General features: G+C 45.3%; 1 long non-coding RNA gene across 1 annotated transcript; it reads left to right on the top strand.

Annotated features, from left to right (window-relative positions):
* Positions 1-7,057: 7,057 nt before the first annotated feature.
* Positions 7,058-8,822, top strand: LOC115940887 (uncharacterized). Its single transcript, XR_004075612.2, has 2 exons — positions 7,058-7,347; positions 8,567-8,822. It is a non-coding gene; the product is annotated as an uncharacterized LOC115940887 (long non-coding RNA).
* The last annotated feature ends 1,149 nt before the right edge of the window (positions 8,823-9,971 follow it).

Below are 9,971 nucleotides of genomic sequence, written 5' to 3'. Positions count from 1 at the left end.
GAGAGAGAGAGCGAGCAGGGGTAGGGGCAGCAGGAGAGGGAGAGAGAGAGAGTATCTTGAACAGACTCCCCGCTGAGTGGGGAGCCTGACATGGGGCTCCATCCCAGAACCTGAGATCATGACCTGAGCTGAAATCAAGAGTTGGATGCTTAACTGACTGAGCCACCCAGGCGCCCATCTCATTGTGGTTTTGATTGGATTTCCTGGTGATTTGTGATGTCAAGCATCTTTTCATACGCTTGATGGCCATTTGTATGTTTTCTTTGGAGAAATATATATATAAGTCCTTTGCCCAATTTTTAATTGGATTATTTAGTTTTTTTGTTATTGAGTTGTAGGAGTTCCTTATATATTCCTGGTATTAATCCATTACCAGATATATGGTTTACAAATATTTTCTCCCATTCAGTAGGTTGCCTTTCACTCTGTTGATGACCTTCTTGGCATGCAGAAGCTCTTCAGTTTGATGTAGTCTAACTTGTCTATTTTTGCTTTTGTCCTTTGGGTGTCATGGGCAAGAAATCATTGCCAATGTCAATGTCATAAAGCTTGTCCTCTATGTTTTCTCATAGGAGTTTTACAATTCCAGTTCTTACATTTAAGTCCTTTCATTTTGAGTTGATTTTTATATATTGTGAAAGATAAGGACCCAGTTTCATTCTTTCACATGTGAATGTACAGTTTTCCCATTTGTTGAAGAAACCATCTTTTCCCCATTGTGTATTCTTGGCACCCATGTTGAAGATCAGTTGAAAGTCAATGTGTGAGTTTATTTCTGGACTCTCTCTTTTGTGCTGCAGTTTTATTTTTCTGTCTATGCCAGTACCATACTGTTTTGATTTCTGTAGCTTTGTAATATGTTTTGAAATCAGGAAGTGTGAAGCCTCCAGCTTTGTTCTTCTTTCTTGTGATTGTTTTGGCTATTTGGGTTCCTTTGTGGTTCCATATGAGTTTTAGGATTATTGTTTCCATTTCTATTTAAAAAATGCGATTGGGGGCGCCTGGGTGGCTCAGTTGGTTAAGCGACTGCCTTCGGCTCAGGTCATGATCCTGGAGTCCCGGGATCGAGTCCCGCATCGGGCTCCCTGCTCGGCGGGAGCCTGCTTCTCCCTCTGACCCTCCCCCCTCTCATGTGCTCTCTGTCTCTCTCATTCTCTCGGTCTCAAATAAATAAATAAAATCTTTAAAAAAAATGCGATTGGAATTTTGATAGGGATTGCATTGAATCTGTAAGATCACTTTGGGTAGCATGGACATTTTAACAATATTAAATCTTCCAACCCATGAACCTGGGATGTTTTATCACTTATTTGTGTCTTTTTAAATTTCTCTCAGCACTGTTTTGTGGTTTTCAGTGCACAAGTCTTTGGTATCCTTGGTTACGTTTATTCCTAAGTATCATTCTATTGGATGCTATTGTAAATAAGATTGTTTTCTTAAATACTTTTTGGATTGTTTGTTGTTTCTGGCACCATATTTGAAGCAACACATGCACAGACTCAAATACTTCCAAAAGAGGCTGATAATGATGGGAAGACTGGAAACCCTGCTCTATGAAGGAATGTTTAAGAAACATGGCAGTAGCCCAGTCAGTTAAGCATCCAAATCTTGGTTTCCACTCAGGTCATGATCTTGGGATCGTGGGATCAAGCCCCACATCGGGCTCCATACTCAGAAGGGGTCTACTTGGGGTCTCTCTCTGCCTCTCCCCCTCCGCTCTCTCTCAAATAAATAAATCTTTAAAAAAAAGAGAAAAAAGAAACACGGTGGTAACTGGCCTAGAATAGAGAAGACCAGGCTGGACTTGAACACTAACTGCAAAGCCAGTCATTGCAGAGAGGTACACTTGGCTTTTTTCTAATGATGAGATTCTCCATCTTTGGAATAAAGGTATCGTTAAAGTGAGAGGCTTCTGTATTCACTAGACACTCGTCATACAAACTGGTTAGAAGTCTGGAGTTGAGAGATATTAGGCCTGTGAGTGAATCCTTGCTGGGCCACCTGTCAGCTGTGTGGCCTGGGGCAGGTTATTTAAGCTCTCTGAATCTGAACTTGCTCCTATAGCAAGTATGGAATTAACAGTATCTTCCTCATAATAATGCAAGATATTTATGTACAGCATGCAAGCCATGATTCTGAAGACTTAGAGTGTTCTTTGCTCTTTGGTGATTTCAGTGAATATTATTGGGAATTTTAGTGAATATGACTGAGAACTCACAGCATGTGCGTCACGCTGTGCCTTCAGGAGGCTCACAGAGAGGCCAAGATATGATCCATGCCCTGGAGGGGATTACAGAGAGACAAGAGGGAAGGAACTGGACTTGACACTGAGAGGTGGGGTGGGGGCCATTTTCCAGAAAATAAAGAATGGGGCACAAACATGTATGTAAGCAAATGAAAATAATAAATGTATTTGTGAATGAACAACAGCAACAACAAAAAGGTAAAGAAAGGAAGGAAGGAAGAAAGAAAGTCACAAAAATGCTTTCATTTGTTTGGTAATGTTTTTCTTTTATTCTCTGAATTTTATGCAATATTAATACAACCACGGGAAGAAATTTTATTCTCAGCCACTGCTGAAGTGGACAGAGAAGAGGAAAGAATGAGGAGGGACGAGGGGACCGTTGACATTTGGATTATATTACATTTAAAAATAGCTTTATTTTTCAGTAGTATAGAGAAACCCATATTTGGTGACATGAGTAGATTTTCAGGACAAATTTAGCATGCTACCATCTGCAAATAACTTTTAATCCGTTAGTTGCATCAGTATTTTTGCAACCAGTAAAGTGGTGCTGATTTATGTCTGCTTTTAAAGAAACCATTTACAGAAATGTTGTTTCCACTCATTGAAACTGCAAGCTTGAGAAGTTTTAGATTCACCAAAAGCTATTTTCTGAGGGTGGTTAGATTCTAAATGTAACTCTTGCGTACAAATACAGAAATGTCATTCCAAGTCACAAAATAAAGCCAACCGGTCAAAGACCACATTCAAATGAAGCTTTTAGTAGATGTTTCAGTAAGTGAAAAAATTCACTTCTTTGCTCGGCAACTATTGATTGAGTGCAGCTGGTCTGGGAAACACCCACTCCGGGTTTTGAGACTTCACCTCTCTGTCCCCAGGAGAGTTTAGGGAGGGTACCTTGTCACCAGCTCAGGAAAGTAAGCTGTAGAGGGCATTCTTGCCATGGGTGAGCGCTTTCTTTAATTGGATGACCATCAGACTTCTGTGTTCCTCTACAATGGCAGGTGACGCTCACCCATTCTTTAGCATGGCTTCCTTTACAGCCAGTTGAAAAAGAAACATGTATTTCTTGACGGTTTTATTCTTCTCCCTGCATTTCTCCCTAGAGGCGTAATGCAGGCGTGTCAGGCAGGTTTACCAGGGCCAAAGTGAAGCATTCGGTCTCTCAGCAGCAGTGTATACCTGTGACGTCACTGTACCTTGGTTATTCCAGAGTTCTTCGTCTTTACCTTCTACCCGGATGAAAACATTAGCAATTTTTTACCTATCTCAGAAAAAAAAAAAAACAAACCTATGAATTATGTTTGGCATCCACTGATATTGATGGGGACTGGTGGCCTTCTGGGAATGATTCCAAATTGTATCCACACTTGGGGGTTCAAACACACAGGAATGGGGCGGAGAAGCCAACAGACACTTAATTGCAAGGGGGATGAATATTTGAGAACCTGGAAGAAAACTCACCACAGAGAAAGGAAGACCAGCCGTGGTGAAACTGACTCAGCAATGGGCTTGAGTATTGAAGGGGACCAGCATTTCATTAGTCACAGTGTTTGGTTGTGAGTTGGACCTGTGGGAGCCCAGTCCCCCGGAAGTGTCTATGCAGCTTGAAGAAGAAGGGGCTGTGTGTGTCTAACTCCTGGGGACCCAGATGGTTCTAATAGCATATACCACCGGGTGGGAGACAGGTGAGCTCTGGCACCTGGGAGGGGCAGTAGAGAGCACTGGGCTGTGGTCAGCAGCCCATCGGGTTGAAGATGAGTGGCAGGGCGTGGGGTGTGACAGCGGAGGATGGTAAGAGTGGTGTTGAGCTCCTGGGGCGGGTACCTAAGGTGTAAGCACTGAGTTTTAATTTGCATCCCCACATTCCCAGAGAGATACAGCAACTTCTCAAGTTTGGCTGTCATTCCACCTTCCTTTTTAGAAATTGGAATTTTCATATCCTTTTACTGTTGAGCTTGATTTTTTTTGTTGATAATTAAGAATTCTTTTATAAATTCTGGTGACTAATCCACTGTCAGCTTGATCTATTGTAAATATTGTAAATCTCTTTTGTCTGTAATGTCTTGTCATGAAGGAAGTTTTAGTTTAAAGATTGCTAATTTTATCAGTCTTTCACATTCTATCTGCATGTCTTTTTATGTCTTATTTAAGACATTCTTCCCAGGCCTGAGGGCATAAATGTTAGCCTATGTTTTCTCAAAATATTTTCAGAAACATGAATTCTTTTGTCATCAGTTATTATTGTCCATCATTATGATTTTTTCATCTGTGGTAATGAATGTAGCAATGGTTCATTCATGTTTTCTGATCCATGGTGTTACCTTGTATGAATACATCGTGATTTTTTTTTTAATCTACTGTGTGTACACTTCATTTGCTTTCCTTTTTTGACTATTACAAATAACACTGCAAAGAGCATTCTTGTAGTGTCTTTTGGGGCATATGAGGAAATTTTTGAGGGCGAAGTTGCTAGATCATAGGTTAAGCACATCTTAAACTTTACTAAAGGAAAATTGTTTTTTGAATTGGTTGTATCAAGTTACACTCTCTCCGTGAGTGTGGAAGCATTGACCTGACCTTATGATATTGCCAACACTTATCTCTTATTTCCTGCCTTCTACTTTAGATTTACTGTTTTTCTTTCTCAAATGTCTTGGTACTTTGTTGATTGAGTTTCAGTCTTCTTTTATCATATATAAGCTATAAAATGTTGCTGTACTGCTCTAGCTGCATGCTGCATGGTTTTTAAATGAATTTTTTTTACATAACCTCCAACTTACAGGAAAGTTTCAAGTAAAGTACAAAAAATTGGTCCTTTTGACTAAAGTACAAAAAAATTGGCATTTTTTTTTTTTTTCGAGGCAAGTACAAAAATGTTTCAGAGACCAAGCCGGGTTAGAAGGTCTGTCTGCTTGGGGGTGGGGGGAGGCAGCAGTGATAGAGACTGTTTTCAAGGGGGATGCACCAAATGTGTCACCCTATTAGGGATCACGGTAGCCAAGTTTCTCACTGTTGGAGAAGAAAGTTGTACCTATGGAGAGGAGAAAACTGCCCGAACCCTTGATGTCGGATTGGAATTGGAGGCATTAGTGTGAGGTCTGTGGGTGTCCTTCTCACGCGGTTTGGACTCTGGCATTTCCCATCAAGGCACCCCCGTAGGCTGGTGGATGCTGTCCTCACCAGCTTTGGGCTTCAGCACCCCACACCAGGCTGCTTCCTTATGCAGATGCCCTTTTCTCCCAGCTGAGGCTCTGACTCCCCATGCAAGCCTCCCCACAGCATGGACATTCTCCTCACTCCTCTTAGGCTGTGACTCCCATTCCAGGTCGCCTCTCAGTGGGTACCTATCAGTTACCTATCAGCTACCTGACTCTGTCTACCTAACAGCTTAGTACTGAATGGCTCAGGAAGGAAAGGGAAGGAGAAAGGCATCCCATAAGTGTTGATACATAACATTTTCAGTGTCATTCAGTTCGAAATAACTTCTAATTTCCAATTTCAGTTTTTCTGTAACCCATGAGTTAACCGGAAGTGTGTTTTAAATTTTCCAGAAATGTACACTATTATATTTGTTTTCTTTTGGTTCTTGATTTCTGTCTTATTAACTGCACTGCATTCAGAGCATATGGTTTATATGATGCCGATTCTAGTTTTTATTATGATTTGCTTTGTGCCTGGTAAATAATTAATTTTCACAAATGTGTTATGCTTTCTTGAAAAGTATTTCTAAGTGTTGGGTACATGTAGAAATGTATGGTTCTATACATGTTCATAGATTAAACTTAATTGGATTACTCAAATATTCTGTCCTTCCTAACTTTTTGTCTGCTTGACATATCAGTTACTGAGAGAAGTGTAATAAAAATCTACCATTATGATTGAGGGCTTATACATTTTTCTCTGTAACTCTTACTTTTTCTTTTATAAATTTGGATACTAAACTTACTATGTTATTGCAATTGTTATAGCTTCCTGGTGAATTACTCCTTTTATAATCATGTAGCTATTGATAGTCACAATAATTATTTTTCCCTTAAAGTTTAACTTAACCATAGCAGCTTTGGGGTTGTATTTCTTGGTGTATCGTTTTCAGCCTTACTTTTAGCCTTTCTCTTTCATGTGTTGATTGTTTCTCTTGTAAGTATTACATATAAGATTGTAGATTTATAAATTTCTCCTTGCAATTTTATTACTTCTTGATTTGTGCATATTTTTTAACCAAATTGGCAAACTTTTAAATGTTTAGACTTTTACTGTCTGTAATAATTGCTGATAGTTATTATTTTTGCCATCCTACTGTTTGTTTTCTATTTATCTTGCATTTCCTATGCATCTTTTGCCCCTTTTCTGATTTTCTCTTGTCTTCACCTAGTTTTTAAAAATTTCCCTCTACATCAGAAACACTTAGTGAATGCTGGCTAGTACTATTTCATTTGGTCATCCAGAAAACGCTGTGCTATATATTGTTAGGCACGGGTATATATTTGGAAATCCTGGTTTCTTTTTATTTTAGCATTCTGTTTCTGCATACTCAGAAAACTGGCTTCCTCAGGGCCTACCAGAGCAATTACAACTGAAAACATACGACTTTGTGGCTTACATTTCCCCCCACCAAATGTATATCATGACAATTTTTCTCATGTCCGTGCGTTGTAATGTCTATGTAATAGTTTATTGTTGGCCATAAATTTGTTTCCAATTGCTTTGGTATTACGAGTAATGCCACAGTGAACATCTTTGTGCACATTTATAATTCCTCCCTTGGGATAAATTCCTTGAAGCCGCTGATCAGAAGGAAGAACCATTTTAAAGGCCTTGCCAGGTGTTGCCAAGTTGCTCCCGAAATGTCACACTCCTCTGTGTGGACATTTTCCAGCAGTGTAAGAATGCCCAGAGAACATTCCAACAATTCGCTTCTCAAGGTCACATTAACCCCAGGCAGGTCTGGGAGAGAGGGGCAGGGAATCGAGCTCTGGTGGGCGTGGCTTGGGTGAGAACCTGAGGGACCTTCTTCCGGCTGCCACCTGCCGGGCCCCGGCCTTGGTGGGCTCCGCAGAGACTCCCCATGGCAGCAGGACCAGGTCACTCAGGTATCTCAGGTGTGCAAGCCCCCTCACTCCTGAGGACCACGGGAGGCTGGGCGCTGGGGCCGGGAGGGAGGACCCCCTACCCCCGCCGGGCAGTCCGTTGGGCCCCTTCAGGTGAGGAAGAGCCGCCCGGTGGGCCCTGTTGGCCCTGGCGCCGGCTCGCGGGGCGAGCAAGCTTGTGCAGAGATCGCGGCCTTGACTCGGTGGACCATTTGGCTCCCTCGGACGTCCGGGCGCCTCTCTCCGCTGCGGAGCTCCTCTCCGCGAGAGAGGGGGAGCTCCAGAGCCCGGGGCTAAGCCCGCCGCCCGCCGCCCGCCGCGCCGCGCTGCCAAGACCCGGCGGCCGCAGGAATCCGCGGGCAGCGGCCAGGCCGGGGCCAGGAGGGGCGCGGGGGACTCGCCGTCCTGCCGCCCGCCCGCTGCACAAAGCCCGCCCGTGTTCGGCGGCCTCGGATGCGTGCCCTGGGCCCAGACCTCCCGGGGTCCCCTCCGTCCCGCGCGCGGGGCCCGGCGTCCGGAGAGCGCCGGGAAGGGGACGTGCCGCCTGCCGCGGACGCCGGCCCGGGGGTGGGGGTGGGGGGTGCGCTCTGCCAGGGCTCCTGGGGCCCTGCCCGGGGCTCTGTGCGGCCCTGGCCCGCCGGGCCCAGACCGCGTGGCCCCCAGCCAGTGGGTTTCTCGAGCTGCGGGTCATGGGCACCCGCCATCTACGGAGGCAGTGAAGGTGCCCTTGTCACGGTCACCCCCGCGGTGAGCGTGGATGGGGGTGCTGGGTGGGGGTGGGGCAGAGGAGGACCTGGGCACCGAGCTGTTTTGACTTATGTTTCACTCTGAGCCTTCCTTGGCCAGACTCCTCCTCAGAGGTGGATCTGCCCGCACACCCGTGCCCACCTGCCCTCTCCTCCAATACATGCTCGTTGCCCACCTCCCACCGTACCCCAGGAGGAGTGGCTGCCAAATGGCAAATGGCCGCCAGGCACCTCCGAGCTGCAGGCCCCCTGACCCTGCATGGCATTCCTTACACTTGCACAGCTCCTGATGATGGGCAGCCATCCCCCCTCCACTCACTGCTCTCACTTAGCCTCCGTTTATTGGGCGCCTGCTGTGTACCAGGCACTGTTCCAAATGCTGGGAATACATCAGAGAACAAGGCAGACCCAGTGTCTGCCCTCAGGGGTCCCGTGGCCTGACTCCAAAACCTGTTCCTTCACTGTGATTACATTGACTTTGGCAGATCACTCCTGGCTGGCCCCAGCTCTCCCTGCCTCCAGATTCAACATGACGGGTACATGGGACGGACTGCCAGCCCTGGACCGTTCTTTGCTAAGGATCCCCTTATCAGAGACTGGCAAAGAGAACTGCAGAGGGGAAAGAAAAAAAAAAAGAAAGAAAGAAATCCAGGGGAAGTGAGAAGAAACATGTGTGAAACCTAGGCTCTCGCCCTGGACCAGCATTAAATAAACCAGGGCCTGGTTGAAAAGGAGGACAGAGCTGCTATTTCTCACTGAGTCCTATTATTTTACTCAGCAAATTCGAGCAAGATTTCACGTTCACATCCAGGGGCAGCAAAGAAGAAAGCCATGATCCTCAATGGCAAGGCTGCCCCTGTTTGCTGTATAGGCTGAGGGTAGAGAGCTGGGGGGAGTGGAGTTGGCCTGATCTGAACACAAGGCCACAGGCTGATTCCTCATGTCTATAAACTCTCCGTTCTCACTTTATTCCCTGGTACCAGCTCTGTTCTCATCTCTCTCCTGCTCCCAAACCTTCGATGGCTCCCCATGACCACTGAATTAAGTATAAAGATGTCCCTCTCCTCCGATACATGCTCATTGCCACAACCGCAGCATGGCCTCCAATCTTTCGTGCCCTTTCTCATGACATTTCACGCCCCTAGCTCCAGCCAAAGAGAACAACCTCTTGCTGCCGGTGTACCCCTCTGTCTTTGCACTTGATACTCATGGTAGCTGATACATGCTCAGCACTCACGATATGCTAGGTCCCATGCTTTCCATATCCCAATCCTACAAGCTAGGAAGTATTGGTACCTGTCTTTTAGCAGGTGAGGAAACTGACACTTGGAGTAGTTTCTGGCTTGCCCAAGGTCACCTGGTAAATGGGAATTCGAACTCAGGTCTCCTGATCCCCAGAACCTAAACCCTTGACTAGTACATAGACCTGTTTGGGGATCATGGTGCTGTGTCCTGTATGGTCTCTAGTAAATGACCTCATGAAAATGCTAGACGTTTAAGGTAAGATACTGAAAGTAAGACATGACACTTGTTGACTTGTACCTCCCAGGAGACCCCAGAGTGTCTCCTGTTAGATCTTTCTTTCTTCCCCCAACACACACTCACACCCCACATCCTCCCACCTGGCTCCATCGTGCCTTACCTTCTCCACTAGCCACCCCAAAACTAACTCAATGGGGCACAAGTGTCTGGACCATTGACCCACAGCACCTGTCCTTCCCAAGCGTGCCAGTCTGCAAGGGGAGTTGTGCTATAGTTGAGTGGGCTGTCTGGGATCCTCACACTGGTTGGTCAGTACTTCCATTACAATTTAAGATAACTGAGCACCCTGGTCCCCTGCCACGGCAGAGGGAGACAGGGAAAGTGAGAACGTGGTGGTCCAGGTTCTGT

Source organism: Leptonychotes weddellii, chromosome 9, assembly GCF_054177405.1.
Source record: "Leptonychotes weddellii isolate Sample4059 chromosome 9, ASM5417740v2, whole genome shotgun sequence".
NCBI lineage: Eukaryota > Metazoa > Chordata > Mammalia > Carnivora > Phocidae > Leptonychotes > Leptonychotes weddellii.
Note: the sequence above shows the minus strand (reverse complement) of the source record. Positions and strands in the feature narration are given on the sequence as shown.